The following is a 9,540-nucleotide window of genomic DNA, read 5'->3' on the forward strand; positions in this document are numbered from 1 at the left end:
TGTCAGTTACTTCAATGATAAATGTAGAGGATGTATTCAGCTCAATATATCTGCAGGGCTTTCTGCTGCTTGCATGCTCTTTCACTTAAACACAGAAGATATTTGTAGTAGAAGTGTTCATCTTCTGATTTAAAAGCCACCAAACTCATGATTTTGCAGAAGGTTCCATCTTCTAACTGTATAGCTGAAACAAGTATAAAATAAATCTGACAAAACTGTGGTTCCAAGAGATTGTTTATTAGCCATCCTCTGTAACACAGATGGAAACTCTGCAGACCTTGTTGTGTGGTGAGAGATATCTTGGAGGTTTTAAGTTGCCTTACATTTACATTGGCCATAATTCCTCAGCTTTTCTGGATAAGCCTCTCCACCTAAGGACTCTCTTTACTATATGAGTAGGCACAGGGGTTGTTTTATTAAAAACCTAAGGACAGTTCCATTAAATGATTTAAATGGAAATGTTGATGTTGCCCACAGTGGTCTCCAGTTCTGCACACTTTCTGCCAGGTGCATTAACAAATTAACATTAAAAGAAACATTAGCAGCACCATATAGTTAAACAAACTTGTGAAGTGATTGTTGTGTCATATCTACTTGACTCACTTTGATGGCATCCTGAAGAAGAATGTCCATTCACTTGCTTTCCAATATTTCTGGTCATTGATTGACCTTGGTGCCCTTGTGACCTCAACTGGTGGTTTAATGACAAGCAGTTGCTTGTTTATAATGCTTTTGTGCCCAAGTAACAGTCTTTCTCATGGTGCTTACTGTCTAGCCAGAGAGATTAATTTGGACAGAGCAACTGCAGACTCTGTCCTTTTGTGAGAGATGCACCAGGGTACACTGGGTCATCGCCATGTTGTATTTGTGATAGCAGACAAATTGCTTTCATACATCAAGAACTAAAATGATTTAAAGATCCATAAGCCTTAGATCCATAAACCGATTTGTAGTCATGACAGGAATAAGAGAAGTAGGCTGAGCACACAGCCCTGGGGCATTCAGGATTCAGGATGAGGGTGGATGAGGTAAGATGAATGAACCTAACAGACTGTGGTCTGTTAGTAAGTAAGTCCAAAGTCCAGAGTTACAGAGTAAGAAACCAATGCCCAGATCTAAGAGCTTTTCAACAAGTTTGGAAGGTCTAACTGCTTCCAGTCTGTGTGCTGCATGTTGTAGGGAGGCATCAGCCCCCTCGAGCCATACTTTCATAGTCCTTACAATGGGTTTCACATGACAGATCATGGGGGAGAAGAAACCCAGAAAAGTGGTCTAATTGTCAAATGTGGGGGAGGGCAATGCTGGTGTACACATGATCACGGTTGGATCTGAGGATCTGAGGATGTTTGGAATGTAAGCCACACCTTGCGTTAGTATAATAATGTTGTAAAGGATAATGATGTAAGTTAAGGTTGTGTAGGTTTCCTGATAAAATCAGGGTGGATCCCTTCTTTAATCCCCTGCTCTTTCACTAAAGAATGCAATTAGAAATCAAAGGTGGCATTAAATTGGTAAACATGTAAATCCTGTCTAATTACATGGGGTTACAAAGGTACTTTATGAAAACAGCACAAAGCTTTCAAATGCTTCCTAGTCCTGACAGTTGACTAATTAAAATAAGTTTTTACTATTTGGAGCTTTTAAATATTGTTCATGTTTTAACTCTTTAAAAAGAGGTTATAACCAGTCTATGTACTGATACTGGAGGTTGATGGTTTTGTAATGCAAGCACCGACCACACTTACCAGCTCAACCAGATAACATAGTTTTGAAGGTCAGTCACTCAGATCAAAGTAACACAAAGACTCTTGTTCCCGCTGGCTCGTTGGTCTAGGGGTATGATTCTCGCTTCGGGTGCGAGAGATCCCGGGTTCAAATCCCGGACAAGCCCGTGCTCAGTCTAATGCTTCATTAAACTATGCAAAAAACTTATCAAGTGTCCCGTTAAAATCTAATGATCAAACAAAAATGACACATGCTGATACACTGGTAGAAGTTGGTAAGCTTATGTCGATGCAAATACCCTTCATGCCTTTAATGACACCTCATGCTTAAACTGGTAGAAATGCTTTAATGAAGCTCTGCATTGAATTTTGTTTTGTTATGAATACACTTCCCAGTGCAACGTGTCAACATGGTTTTGACGCTAAGCCACGGAGGTCAAAGAAATGCCCTGGCATTCATCCAGGCTGACTCGTTGGTCTAGGGGTATGATTCTCGCTGAGGGTATGAGAGGTCCTGGGTTCAAATCTTGGTCGAGCCTTTGTTTACCCATCTTCAGGTTCTAATCCCAGTGTGCAAATGGAAATGAAATGGGGCGATTAAATGGCAAAACTTGAACAGCTTTCTACATGGATGCCAGGTCACATTATTAAAATTCTAACCTTTAGCTTAAACTTTGTCCTAGTACAATTAAAACAAACAAAAAACTTTATAAAATCATGCTGCCAGAGTTATTCTAAAATCCATCGAGAGGTTTTGTGAATCCATGTTTAAATGTAAAGCACTGTCATTGTGAAGGAAAGTCAAACAGTGCAGAGTATGAAGTCAACACGACAAGAAAAATCTCATGTCAATGTAAATTTATTTCAATCTTTAGTATTAATTACCGATAACACAAAACATCATAACGTTTGTTTTATGTAGAAAAAGAAATAAATATTACTAACTTTATTATTAAAGAATATTAAATGCTGATTTTTTTGGCACTGAACATTATTATTAGACAAGATCTGGTTTATTTTTCTGATTTGTATGTAAAAAACAACAACAAATTGAACCAACTGATCAATGACATGTAAATTAAAGTTGATTTAATCATTTTAAAAATGTTGACCTAAAGATTTTTAACTTTAGTTATTTGGTTACTGTAATATTTGGGTAAATTTGAAGGACTTTTAGTCGTAGTAGGATGGTTTGTCCAGGATTTGTGATTCTTTGGTAAATATCGGGAGGTGTCTAAAATCCAAGTCTTTGTTGACTGACTAAAAAAATTTGCCAAACTCTTGGCTTTAAATATGATCAAAGTATCACAATGTATCACAATGTTCCCACTGGCTCGTTGGTCTAGCGGTATGATTCTCGCTTTGGGTGCGAGAGGTCCCGGGTTCAAATCCCAGACGAGCCATTGTTTAGTTGAATGATTCGTTGAACTACTAAGTGTCCCGTTAAAATCTAATGATCAAACCAAAAATGACACATGCTGATGTAACAGTGTTAAAAGTTGCTCATGTTTATGTGTATAGTTTGTTAAATTCCTGCAAATGAGTTCAGCGACATCTTTTGGTCATATGCCGCCAGCACCTTTTTCTATTAAGCTAATTGAATGCTGGGAGATCCGCAGCAGATAGAGTGAGCACTGCTGTGGGTAAGTTCGTCTAAGCAAAGTACTCTTAAATATATACTTTTATTAAGCTAGTAACTGCTCAGCTCTGCTATATTTTGTTCATTAACAGTATGTAGATTAACATTCATGAGCCGGTAGTGAATACAGGCTATTTTACACCCTTTTAATCGAAGTTTGTAAATCACATGTGCTCAGTTACTGATTAGCCTGTTCTGTTTAGGCTGGCTAGCTGACCATTCCGTTGACTGTATGTGGTTGCTAAACTCGTTGCAGGTGGGTTTGTTAATTTTGTCATTGTGGATTATTTATTTTGTCACTGTTAAGTTTACGTTGTAAAAAATTTTTTGGCTTTGCCGCCATTATAGTATTTTGTGTCCGCCACAAGACGGCAGTGTACAAATACAAAAAAAGATGGTGTGGTAACAATATTTATGTGTCATAGGAAATATAGCGGTATGCATTTATTATTTATTATTGTTATTATAAGTATAAAAAATAACTATATTAGATTGCTATAATAGATATTAGAAGCTATAATAGATAATATACTAGAAGCTATAGATATTAGGAGCTATAATATGTATTATATTTATGAATATGGAATTATATGTATTATGTATATGTATTTTAATTATTATATAAGAACATTTGTAATTATATGTATATTATTATACTATACGATCATTGGTTTGATAATTTTGATTATTATATAAAGAAAACTGTAAACAGCCGCAGCAGATAGAATGAGCACTGCTGTGGTCTGGCTTGCTGACCATTTCGTTGACTTTATGTGGTTGCTGAACTTGTTGCAGATCAATAAAAAAAAACCTTCATCCACCAACCAGTGTCTGTGATTGAGGACGGGACGAGACACAAAAGATCAGACAAGCACCACCAAGCATTAACTACATTTTAAATAAATACACCACAGTACCACTCCATGTAAATAAGAATTACCTGGGTTAAAAAGATTTGGGACCTTATATCAGAATCAGAATCAGAATCAGAATCTTTTTTATTCGCCAAGTAGCAGATGTACAAGGAATTTCTTTAGGTGCAGGTGTCAACATACATACAAGTTAAATAGTAAAAGGTACACTATATCTAAACGTATAATAAACAATAAACAATGGTATATATATATACATAGAATAAAATAAACAATATAGTAGTGATAAAAAATTGTGCAATAGAGATTATTTACACATAAGGTGCATATGTGCATTAACTATTAAAATGCGGGAAGCTTGTGTGAAACCCACGAGCATTTATTAAAACGGAGGGATGTGGGAGTAGTCCTTGTTGAGTAAGCTGATTGCCTGGGGAAAGAAGCTGTGGAGGTGGCGGTTTGTACGAGTCTTTAATGCTCTCACTCTCTGTCTCCGCTGAGATGAGAACCTCTGAAAAAATGAGTGACCGGGGTGAGAAGAGTCTGCCATAAGCTTCCTTGCCCTCTTTTTCATCCTAGAGGAGTGTAGATCTTCTAGGGTGGGAAGATGACAGCCGATGATTTTCTCTGCACATCTCACTGTACGCTGTAGCTTACGTTTGAAGCTGTGATGACGGACTCGATTATCGCAGTGTAGAATTGAACCAGCAGAGCTTGGGGCAGTCTAAGTTTCTTAAGCTGTCTCAGGAAGTACAAGCGCTGCTGGGCCTTCTTCATAACTGCTGTGCCATGCCTGTCCCATTTAAGATCCTGTTGGATGGTCGTGCCCAGGAATTTACAGGACTCGGCTCTGCTGACTGTGGAGCCGTGTATGACCAGCGGAGGCAGTGGAGAAGGTTTTTTCCTGAAGTCAATGATCATCTCCACCGTTTTTTGTGTGTTTAGCTCCAGGTTGTATTTACCACACCATGACACCAGCTGTGTTAATTCCTCCCGGTATGTGGACTCGTCGTTGTTTGAAATGAGTCCGATCAGGGTAGTGTCATCTGCAAATTTAATGAGCTTAACTGAGTTGCTGTTAGATCTGCAGTCATTGGTGTAGAGGGAGTAGAGCAGAGGAGAGAGCACACATCCCTGTGGAGCGCCAGTGCTGAGGCAGAGAGGATCTGAAATGTGGTCACCCACCTTTACATACTGTTTCCTGTTAGACAGGAAGTTGTGGATCCAGTAGCAGATAGATGGGGGTACATTGAGCTGCCACAGTTTTTGAAGCAGAAGGTCAGGAATGATATTGTTAAAAGCAGAACTAAAATCTACAAACAGCACACGAGCATACGTAGAAGGGCTGTCCAGGTGTTGCAGGATGTAAGAGAGAGCCAAATTAATGGCATCATCTACAGACCTGTTGGCTCTATATGCAAACTGGAGAGGATCCTGAATGTCATGAGTCATAACTTTAAGTTGTTGAAGTACCAGTCTCTCAAAACACTTCATCACCACAGATGTTAGGGCCACTGGTCTGTAGTCGTTCAGGCAGGAAATCTTCTGCTTTTTTGGAACTGGAACGATGCCAGAGGTTTTGAAGCATGCAGGAACAGCAGACATGTTCAGGGACTGATTGAAAAGATCAGTGAGGATGGGAGATAGTTGATCAGAACAATGCCTGAGTGTAGCAGGTGAGATGCCATCAGGTCCAGCAGCTTTCCTGATCTTCTGTTTCCTGAGAACACAGCCGACCTGCTGTTCAGTGAAGGTGATGGGTGGAGGTGGGGTGGGGGTTGCAGGTGTTGGGGGTGAGGTGTGAACAGGCAGTAGACTATAGCTTGGCAGGGGGGAGGAGGGAGATGTCCTTTGTGTTTCAAATCTCGAATAGAAGTTATTGAGCTAGTTTGGCAGCAGGGGGTCCACAGTTGCGTTTGATGGTTTGGGTTTGTAGTTTGTGTTGGATTGAAGTCCTTTCCAGATGGAGGAACAGTCATTTGAGGAGAATTTCTGCTCCAGATTTTTCCTGTATTTGTGTTTGGCAGCTTTAATTCCCTTGTTTAATGTCTTATTTGCTTTTCTGTAAGCATCGCGGTCCCCACTTTTAAAAGCCATCTCTTTTTCTTTGCGCAGTTCCCTAAGTTTATTTGAGAACCAGGGTTTATTGTTCTGATATGCATAGATGGTCTTTGATGGGATGCAAGTCTCTTCACAGAAGCTTATGTATGAGGTGACTGCATCCGCATAGTCGTCCAGGTTGTTATTTGCAGATTTAAAGGAGTCCCAGTTTGTTGAGTCCAGACATTCCTTTAAATTCTCTATGGCTTCATGAGACCAAATTTTCACTGACTTCCTCTCAGGCTTTGTGGTTTTAAGCTTTTGTTTATATGAGGGGATGAGATGAATAAGTGAGTGGTCCGAGTTACCAAGTGGGGCACGAATTGAGGCCTGGTAAGCGTCCTTGATGGTGATGTAGCAGTGGTCGAGAGTCTTATCTTCTCTGGTGGGACAATCGATCAACTGTTTATATTTAGGCAGTTCAGCACTCAGTTTGGTGTGGTTAAAATCTCCCATGATGATGATAGGAGAGTCTGGGTGTTGCTGCTCAACTTCTGTAATCTGGTCAGCCAGCTGTTGTTGGGCTAGGCTGGCATGTGCCATTGGATGAATGTATACTCCAACCAGAATAATATAATTAAATTCCCGGGGTGAGTAGAATGGATTACAGCAGATAGTAAGAGTTTCCAGATCCGGAGAGCATGTCCTGTCCAAAACAGTTGCGTCTGTGCACCATCTGTGGTTAATATAAAAACACACTCCTCCGCCTTTAGTTTTCTGAGTGAGAACAGGGTCGCGGTCTGCTCTGTGCAGTGAAAAACCGGGAAGCTCCACCGCAGCATCGGGAATTGTGTCATTTAACCACGTCTCACTGAAGCACAAAGCAGAAGCGGTAGAGAAGTCTTTAGTCGTTCTTACCAGCAGTTTTAATTCGTCCATTTTATTGCTGAGAGAGCGCACGTTAGAGAGAAGTATACCGGGAAGTGCTGGTCTAAAGCCGCGTCTCCGAAGACGCGCGAGCGCGCCGCCTCGTCTTCCGCGATTTCTCCGTCGCTACTGCGCATCATAGCGGGATGCCGGCTGGTGATCTCCCGGTGCGTTACTCCGAAGAATTTCAGCTGGTATGCGCTCTAAATCCAGTAAACTGTTTAGTGGAGTTAAGCCTCTGATGTATAGAAGCTCATTTTGATTAAAAGTTATACGAATTGTGTTACTATACGCGAGTTTAACAAGTAAAACAAACAAACACACGAGACACCAAAACACCGTGGCTGCCTCTCTGGGCGCCATAGTGAGAACCCATAAATCATAAATGTGTAGGCTATGTTCTTTAGAGACTATGTGGTATTTTAACTAACAAGCTAGCCATGCTAATTACTGACTATTAGCATTAGCCTGTCGTGTGCAAAAAAGCAGTTGTGACTTATGAAACCATATCTAAAAATGTAATTAACTTAAGTAACTTATCTCAGAAAAAGTTGTGAATCCAACAGCTAATCCTGAGTCTGGAAAGTTCTCCCGCTATGCTTTGTTGCACATGCACACTGCAAAGCACAGACTGGAACCTGTGTACTTTAAGTGTACTTTACTCAAGCATATCTAGTTTGAACTTTTTCATACAAAACAAGTATGTTACTTAAATTGTTACTTCTGTTAGGATTTTCGGAACATAAAAAAACGTAAATTCAATGTGAGAAGTTGTACGGCATTTCCCCACGTGGCTCTTTGTCTGGTAGGTGCATTCAAAATGGCGCCTACCGTGATCCCTTGTTAGGGACCCTCCAGATGTCTGCCGTAGGGGGGGGAGGGGCGGAGCCCTGGGCTTTTTTTAGCACATTTCATTGGCTCCACCAGCAGTGAAGGAGGAGGAGCCTAGCTTAGCTCAGACGCAAGGCTCTCTTTTTGGCTGGCGATCATCTGGATTGCAGGAGAAAAGGAGCGCCGATCGGCTTAGCTCTGACATATATTCACAGATCATTTCTTACACTTAATAAAGTGTTTTTGAAGAGTACTTTCTGGATTCTCCAACTGCTTCTTCAAGGCCTCTCGACAAAAAGATTCGTCGTAACAGATGGTAGCAGTGGATGGTTCGAAGAGGCCTGAAATAGCATCAAATTGATTCAACTGACTGAGCTAAGACCTGGATTCTGGAAATCTTTTGTACTCACTACAAGGCGCGCCTACACAAGGTAAACAGACGTTCTCTGTATAGATTAGCTGCACTTATTATTTAGCGTAGTGAGTGTGAAATTGAATCTGAGAATCCGTAAGTGTCTGATTAAATTACTAAAGTATCATTAGATAGTTTAAAACTGTGAATATATGCTGGAGCTAAAAATGTATGTTTCCTGATTGCTGAGTTTGAACCAGACCGGTCTAAATAAACTGTACAGGGCGCCATTGTGTTCGGCTGGGTCGGAGCCCGGGGCACTATCGGAGTGGAAGGAGAGTCTGTCTGTTTTGGTAACGGGACTCGCCTGATTCGATCGTTCTAAATTCTAACGAATCTGTCTGTTTTGGTAACGGGATTCGATTAATTCGAGTGACACAAATCTTGAAAGAGTCTGTCTGTTTTGGTAACGGGACTCGCCTGATTTGAGTGTTCTAAATTTTAACGAATCTGTCTGTTTTGGTAACGGGATTCGATTAATTCGAGTGTCACAAATCTTGAAAGAGTCTGTCTGTGTTGGTAACGGGACTCGCCTGATTTGAGCGTTCTGAATTTTAAAGAGTCTGTCTGTTTTGGTAACGGGACTCGCCTGATTTGAGTGTTCTAAATTTTAAAGAGCCTGTCTGTTTTGGTAGCGGGGCCCGATTAATTTGATTATTCTAAATTCTAAATTCGGTTCGAAAATAGTACATCAGGAGTTTTGTTTGTCAGTAAATCTCTGTGTATATTTGTCTGCGAACCGCGGGTGAAACCGTGTGTGTGCTTTGTGTTATTTTGGTCTGACGGCCATCTTGTCTGTGTGTTACCTTTTGTTTGTCGGCCATCTTGCCCACGTGTTGTTTTCTGCCTGTCGGCCATTTTGGCTCTGGATGCGCAGCGTGTTTTCTTTTGTTCGTCGGCGCCATTTTGGCTCTGGATGCGCAGCGTGTTTTTTTTTGTTCGTCGGCGCCATTTTGGCTCTGGATGCGCAGCGTGTTTTCTTTTGTTCGTCGGCGCCATTTTGGCTCTGGATGCGCAGCATGTTATCTTTTGTCCGCCGACCATTTTGGCTCTATGTGCGCAGCTTGCCGTATCTTTTGTCCATCGGCTATTTTG

The 9,540-nt window shown here is 40.9% G+C and overlaps 2 non-coding genes across 2 annotated transcripts; both read left to right on the forward strand.

Annotated features, from left to right (window-relative positions):
* Positions 1-1,819: 1,819 nt before the first annotated feature.
* Positions 1,820-1,891, forward strand: trnap-cgg (transfer RNA proline (anticodon CGG)). The gene has a single exon. It is a non-coding gene; the product is annotated as a tRNA-Pro (tRNA).
* Positions 1,892-3,055: 1,164 nt separating this feature from the next.
* On the forward strand, positions 3,056-3,127 carry trnap-ugg (transfer RNA proline (anticodon UGG)). Its single transcript has one exon. It is a non-coding gene; the product is annotated as a tRNA-Pro (tRNA).
* Positions 3,128-9,540: the final 6,413 nt, after the last annotated feature.

This window comes from Trichomycterus rosablanca, chromosome 4 (assembly GCF_030014385.1).
Source record: "Trichomycterus rosablanca isolate fTriRos1 chromosome 4, fTriRos1.hap1, whole genome shotgun sequence".
NCBI classification, from domain to species: Eukaryota; Metazoa; Chordata; class Actinopteri; order Siluriformes; family Trichomycteridae; genus Trichomycterus; species Trichomycterus rosablanca.